Below are 6,938 nucleotides of genomic sequence, written 5' to 3'. Positions count from 1 at the left end.
AGGGGTGGTGCAATCTCTTTTTCTACAGAATGCTCAATGTTCTGCACCATTTATACCAGCACAAAGGGCTCCTACCCATGTAAGCCATCTTCTTCAAGAGCATAATCTTACCAGAAGAGGTTTTTGCAGGTTAAAATTGCCTGGTGGACAACACACTGGACATTAAACAGCAACTGCATGCCCACAGCCAAGGTGTCCAGCAGCACCCTGGGCAGTGTTAGGAAGAGCATCACTAGCAGCTCCAGGGGGGTGGCCTTTGCTCTCTACCATGCAGATAATAATTTACATTCTCTCTTCCTAGATTAAACAGGATTGTGCTCTTGCCATCTGTGGCTTGCACATCCTTCCTTATGGAATATGGTATAGACTCTAAGGCATTATTGTTCAACTATTATTTTTTTAAATCTTGTTCCAAGAGATCAAAAGGATATAAATCAGATAAATAAACCAGGGATGAAGATGAAATAGCTCCCGAGCAGCTGGAGACAAATCTCAAGTGTTTCGGATCTCCAGATTTTGTTTCCAAACCCATTATCTTCATTTTATGTAACAATGTCAATCTAATGATAGAACAAAGCCAGTTTTTTAGAAAAGGTCTCTCATTCAGATACCTTTGTTCATCTGTTGGTTTTGCTGCAAGAGAAACCAGTCACAGCTTGCTGCAGCCTAGTGGCTTAGCATTCTTTTAGATGGTAGAATACTCCCTTTCAACTCCTCCTCTCCTTTCCTACCCAAAGGAAAAGCAGAAGACACATCACTAGACAGATAAAGATAATTCCCTCTTTCCTTTGTCCCCAGGAGAAACTGTGTCAGGCCTCTCTGGCCACCAGACACCATGATCTCCATTTCTCTCTCTCTCTTCTCAGCACCTTTGTGAGTTTTGTTATATTTTTCCCATTTCTTATGGTAGTCATGAGATTCCTGCAATGAATATGAAGATCAGGCCCACATTTCTGAACTGACCCTTTTCCAAAGTGTTCCCTTCAGAAGAAAGAAGCTCTTTTCCTTGTTCCTAGTGTTACAGGGAGCTGAACGTCAGTAATCCTGTTTTCCATCCCTATAATTCACCATACCTTGAATGTAGAGACTGAAGTAAGGGAAGGGTGGATGTCTAGGGTCAATGTCTTAAAATGCTTTCTGTGTTCTTGTAAAGGTCAAAACTGCTGGAAAAAGTATTCAAAATGCTTGGAAGGCCCTGTCTCCTACCCCAGATGTCATAAGGCTCACCAGTACTGATGATGAAGTGTTTTTTTTAAGTGAAGATTAAATGTATGAAGTCTAATACACTAAGGGAGGGAGAAGGGGTGTATGCATATTTGTGTGTGTGTGCTCACACAAAACCTAGGTGGCTTTCAGAATTTGGATGGCATCCAAAGATTTTATCATGGTTACTAGGCTGTATTAGTTAGTGTGCATGGAGGATTTTAAAAACCTCTTTTGAAAGTGTAAACTCACCCCTTTAAAAGTCTTATTTCTGGGCATGGAAAACTGCTCTACAATCCACTGTGACACACACATCCAGAGACTCACAAATTATAGAAATCAGCAACTGAGACAGGGAATCGTCCTATCAAGTCATTTTGACTACATGAGCTCACTGTAAGAAACAAAAACTGTTTCCTATTTGTTAGAACTTTCTTGAATTCTGTCCTGAAAATGATATTTTAATTCCTATACAGTAACAGGGACATGATGGTTCAGCAAGGAGATTACTTTGATTAGTGGGGACTGGTGGCTTTCTCTATCTAAGAAAACATTTGCCACCATCAGTCCAGGTACCAATGGACAGAGGCTCTCTCAGAAATACACAGTCATGTATGGTGGAAGTTCCAGCAGAAACACCAAAGAGCATGTTCTTGCTTATCACTTGCTAATCTCTCACACACCTAGAATGCATCTTTATGAAATTCTCCCTTGGGCAGGGATCCATGGGCAGGATGATAAATTCTGTATGATCGAGTGGATTAAATACCTTAGCTGCCTCAGATCTTGCCAAGCAATAGCTGGTATTGTTTCTCTGCCATTATCCTTAGAAAATGCCATTGTATTTTCCAGAGGTCTCAGCATAGACCCTGTGGATATACAGTACCTGTGATTCTGTCCTTCTGCCTCTTATGTTGAGAGGCCACCTTGGAGGGAGGCAGAGGAAAGAAAAGGGAGAAAACAAAATGAGGGCACAGTGAAGTCTTTCTGGAAAGTGCTGGGAGAACCACTGTTGATCATGCTTATAAACTTCTAGGGTGTTTTGTGTTGGACTTAGGAATTCAGAGCAGGAATGCAGGTGGGTGTATCTGTAACTAAAGTGTAAAATACAAATGCATCTTATGGCAAGATAAATCTGCCATACAACTGGTAGATTGCACTAGTCTCTTCCCATCTCAGCCATTAGTCCGTGAGTTTTTTGTATATCCATGAAAGCAAGCATGTGTGCACAGGCCCAAATTACTTCAGGTCTCACAACAGAGGGACACGCTGGGACTGACCGTGCGTACGTCTGTGTGTAGGGAAGGAAAAACTGCCACTAGCTAGGAGAAACCCATCATTGCTACAGCAGCCCCTAGGCTCCTGGTGAAAATGCTACATCAGTTAGATACAGATGTAGACATCTGCAGAACACAGAACCCAGGGCTCTTACCACTAATGGTAATGCTCAGAAGCGTGAACTTTCGGCTGCTTGTTCCAGAACTGGTGTTTGCCAACCTCAAGCTGCCTTTCTCCCCCTTTTCTGTGACGTCTGTATGAGAAGGTGGATCTGCAGGGCCCCAGGTGTGCTGCTGCTCAGTAGAGAGGCAGTGTGTGTGTCAGATGGAAAAGAAGCATCAAATCATGTTGTTCCAGTGAGCTTTGTGAAACTGAGGCATTCTGCCAGCTTACTGGCAGAGTGCTGCTCCCTGGAGACTTGCACTCCCCTTTCAGTAATGTGCCACAGGAAACCATGGAGAGGAAAAGCAGTAGGAGTCCTAGAGAGCATCACCTTTTCTTACAATTTCCATTTATGAAATTGGTGAAGGAAAAAGGTGTATTTTCAGAAGTTTTAAGCAGTGTTTTGACAGACCATCCCCATTTCATCTCTACTCCAAGACTTCTGGATGTAATAAAGTAATTTTTCTTTTTGACTGAAGAGTTTCTTAAAATGTACCACAACTTTACAGAGAAAATTAGTATTTTAACCCCTGTTATTATATTCTTAATTTCCTTGTTGCAGCCTTGAGGATTCTCCCTTCTTCCTCCTCCTAGTCCCGAAATCTGTGTATGAAGTGTATTACTTAATTTCAATTACAATGTTAATTACAGAAGACAAGTGGTTACTCAATCTCGCACCATAATTAATCAACCTGATATTTACTTACTGCGTTGTTCATGCTGGATTAAGCTGTAGCTGGACAAGCAGGGCAAGGAAAGTGAGTGACAGGAGCATTATCATGGCACACTGCCTCCCATTGGGAAAGTTCATCTTCCTTCTGAAAGAGACGCCTTCAGGGATCATGTAATTTGAATTCCCTGTGAATTTAGTGTCATCTTAGCTTGACCAGCTCTGGAAGAACATATTAACCTCCTCTTGTGATTTTCAGAAAACCATTCTAATTTAGCAAGTAATTAAGGGTCACATGTAGGATAAAGAGCTAGATAAGCTTGGATTACGCACAGGAAGCTTTGTTTCCAAGGCAACCCTAGCAGAGGGGGTGTTAATGCTGAGGTCAGTCAGTTAATGAACTGGGAATGGTTACTGGCTGCGAAATGTATTGGAACTGGGGAAATGAAACTAACCATTTAATGATTTGATGATAGAAAACAAATGCCTACAAAGCTGGTTATCACTGAAAATACTGCAGGCAAAGGTTACAGGCAGTGGGACCATTCTGCTAAGGGAGGTCGTGAGAAGTCCAAAGCAATGATGCTTGACAAACCTTTTTGTGTTGTTGTTTTTTTAGCTAAAATCACTGTAGTCATCAGGGCTGGATTTTGAGGCTTCCCAGTGTGCAGCTGTCAGTGTCTGCGTAAGCCGCACGTCGCTTCTTCCTGAGGTTGGTCCTGCCCAGGCTACTGCCTGTGTAACTGTCAGAACGAAGCCAGCCTGATGGAGTTAGCACACTGGAAAGCAAGGCACTGGGCTTCCAAGGGCTCAGGAGGTAACACAGCCTCTCTCAGGGCTGCAGGCTCTGCAAACCTCACAGAGGACTTGACAGGGCAAACACAAACCTCACAGGCACGGCTGGGATGTCCATGCAGCTCATGCGTAGCCACCATAAGCTGCTTCAGGAAAACATGTTAAGATTTTTTTAATGGAGTCCTACATGTTTGTTTGGGGTTTTTTTGCTGCAAATCTCATAACCTTAATTTTGATGCTTTATGGACCGCGTAGCCTCAGTCTGCATCCACTCTCCCTTTGATATATAAAGGCTGTCCTCCCATGAAGACACGTTGCTGGCACCAGGAAGAGCTCTGCTTTTCTTCCTGCCGTGTCTCCAGCTCCCTGGTGGGCACCTCTGAACCCTGCAGTAACAAGTTGAGGGGCTGACCTAAGGAGGTGCAGCTCTCCTTGGCTCATCTGGCAGTCCTACCTGGCTTTTCAGGAACTTGTCTTTCTCTCTAAGATGTCTAACTACCCGAGAGCCTATGAAGCTTACCCAGCTGGGTGTACATCTGCAGATTGTTGCCCATACTTAGGACTAACCTGTCTCTGAAGGTGGCTAGGCCAGGGGAGCAGTGACCCTGTGTGCAAACACAGCTCTGGGCTCAGGGGAAGCAGAATGTTTCCAGCTGCAGGTAATAAAAGCACTTCAAAACAGGATTTCTGTGGGGGAAAAAAAACCACATTGTATTGTCAAAACTGAGTATTGTTTCAAGGTAATTTATATCAGATATAGTTTGGATAATAGAAAGAATATTCTGGCTTATTTCATTAGATGGCAAAACATCTTTTATCTTAGAACTGTATTATTTTGAAATAGGATATTTTGACTTTTATGTGTTTCATTTTGATACAATATTATCTACATCTATAAGATTTTAATGTTGCTTATTAACCAAAGGAACACTATAGACATTCAGTATTTTTAACCTTATGAAAACAAAGCAATGCTTTTCTTTTTAATTCCAGATTGTTTTTTTATTATTTCTGTCTAATTTAAAATTAACCCCCCAAATTTCAGAAGTTCCTTTTCTCACCAGCTTTTATTCCTACAAAAATCTACAAAATTTCCAGTGGAAGTAGCTTTTTATCATGTATTGTCAAATGTTTTCTGGTGATAGGCAGGCTCTGCATAATGTAAGAAACATTTGGGAATCAGATTATTGTGCTATAAAGCAGCATGACAGAATTATTGCAGAGTACAAGGAGTAGGAACAACCCATTGGGCATTAAATGTTTTCTCAGTTCACTTGTACCATAGCTGTCCCTTGTGATCTGTGAGAGAAGGAGCTGCATGGATGTTCTTCAAAGCTTTCTTTAAAACAAACAAGCATTCCCCACCTTTTGCTACAGCCAGATGACATGAATGTCACACAGTATCCTCTGACAGCTGGGTCATCCTTGCATCTGGAATGCAGGTACCTCTAACTTCCTGCCATGCTTTTTGGAAATGTGTACCCACTGTGGAAAGATACATGAGGACAATTTTTTATGCCATTCTTTTTTTATGTGCAGCCTTGGCATGAAAGCAGGCCATGTTGCACTGGGCCAGCTCTGCTGGCACTGGGGATTTTGGACACAGCCATTCAAAACTAAAGCTGATTGTTAAAACCCCCCAAAACCCACCACCACCACCAAACAGAACGGAATTTACCTTCTGTGTCCATAGATAGCTGGGAAAAATGTAATGGCCTTAAAGAAGTAATGGGTTTCAAGAGTGGCAAGGAGAGCGTAAGCAAAATGTTAGTGGATATTTTGCCTTTGTCCCAAGTGCCGAGTACGTGGAGATGGTCCCAACGAGGGGTCTCCGTGCAAGGCTTTTTAGGAGCAGCCTCTGTGCTGCTGGGTCTGCCTGGTGCTGGGTGGTTCAGACCACCTCTCAGAATGTCTCCTTTCCACCTGCTTCCTGTGATAGCCACTGCTCTGCTTTATTCTTCCTATTTCACACTTCCAGGCTAAAGAAGTCACAATAGTATTTAATTCCTCGGGTGTGTTTACCACTACAGTCAAAGGACTTGAGCAGTGTTGGAAGTAATAATTTGTCTGCATGTGACAATGCTGTACAGACAGGGACAAAGAACATTATTTTTCTGGTTATTTTGATTGAAAAGAACCAAAAGTAACTGTAAAAGCCTTAGGTAAACCAACAAAAAGTTAATCCAGGGCTTGGAAAAGCCAATGATCACACTAGGTCTGTGGTTCCCCCAGTCTGGATTAATACCAGAGTTCCTAGATTAAAGTATCCTGATTCAAACAGTACAATGAGGCTTTTTTGTTGCAAAAATTACTCTGTAGCATACCTCTTGTCTGTGAATTGTCTCCCACACACTGTTGTGGTGGCTGCTGAGCAAGCCCAAGGAAAGCTTTTAGCTGTGCCAGACATTACTTGGAGGTTCTCCGGTATGAATTTATCTTGGTATGGAACAAATAAAAATAAGCTGCCTGATTTAACAGAGCTCAGGCTGGAAAGTAACTTTGGTACCTATCTTCTTGAAGTCATATCAGTGTATTTAGGCAGTCTCAGAATGCCAACACCACTTGAAAATTTAGATATAAAGAAAGCATTTAGCTTCACCTGACTCAATTCAGCATTTGATCTAGCAGATCAACCAGCCAAAATTTCACCAAAGGTAACAAATGACCTCTGGGATTAGTTCAGACACTCCACAAATGAGGTGGCAGGAAATGGACAAACAGGTTTGGATTTTTGTAGCTTCCATTTAGGTATTGGTTATTATTCAGCAAGTTCTTCACTTCTTAAAAGATTCCAGCCGCCTTCTTTTTTCACTTTCCTCAAGGAAATGTT

The sequence above is a fragment of the Apus apus genome, chromosome Z (genome assembly GCF_020740795.1).
Source record: "Apus apus isolate bApuApu2 chromosome Z, bApuApu2.pri.cur, whole genome shotgun sequence".
Classification (NCBI taxonomy): Eukaryota; Metazoa; Chordata; class Aves; order Apodiformes; family Apodidae; genus Apus; species Apus apus.
This window is presented reverse-complemented; position numbering follows the sequence as displayed.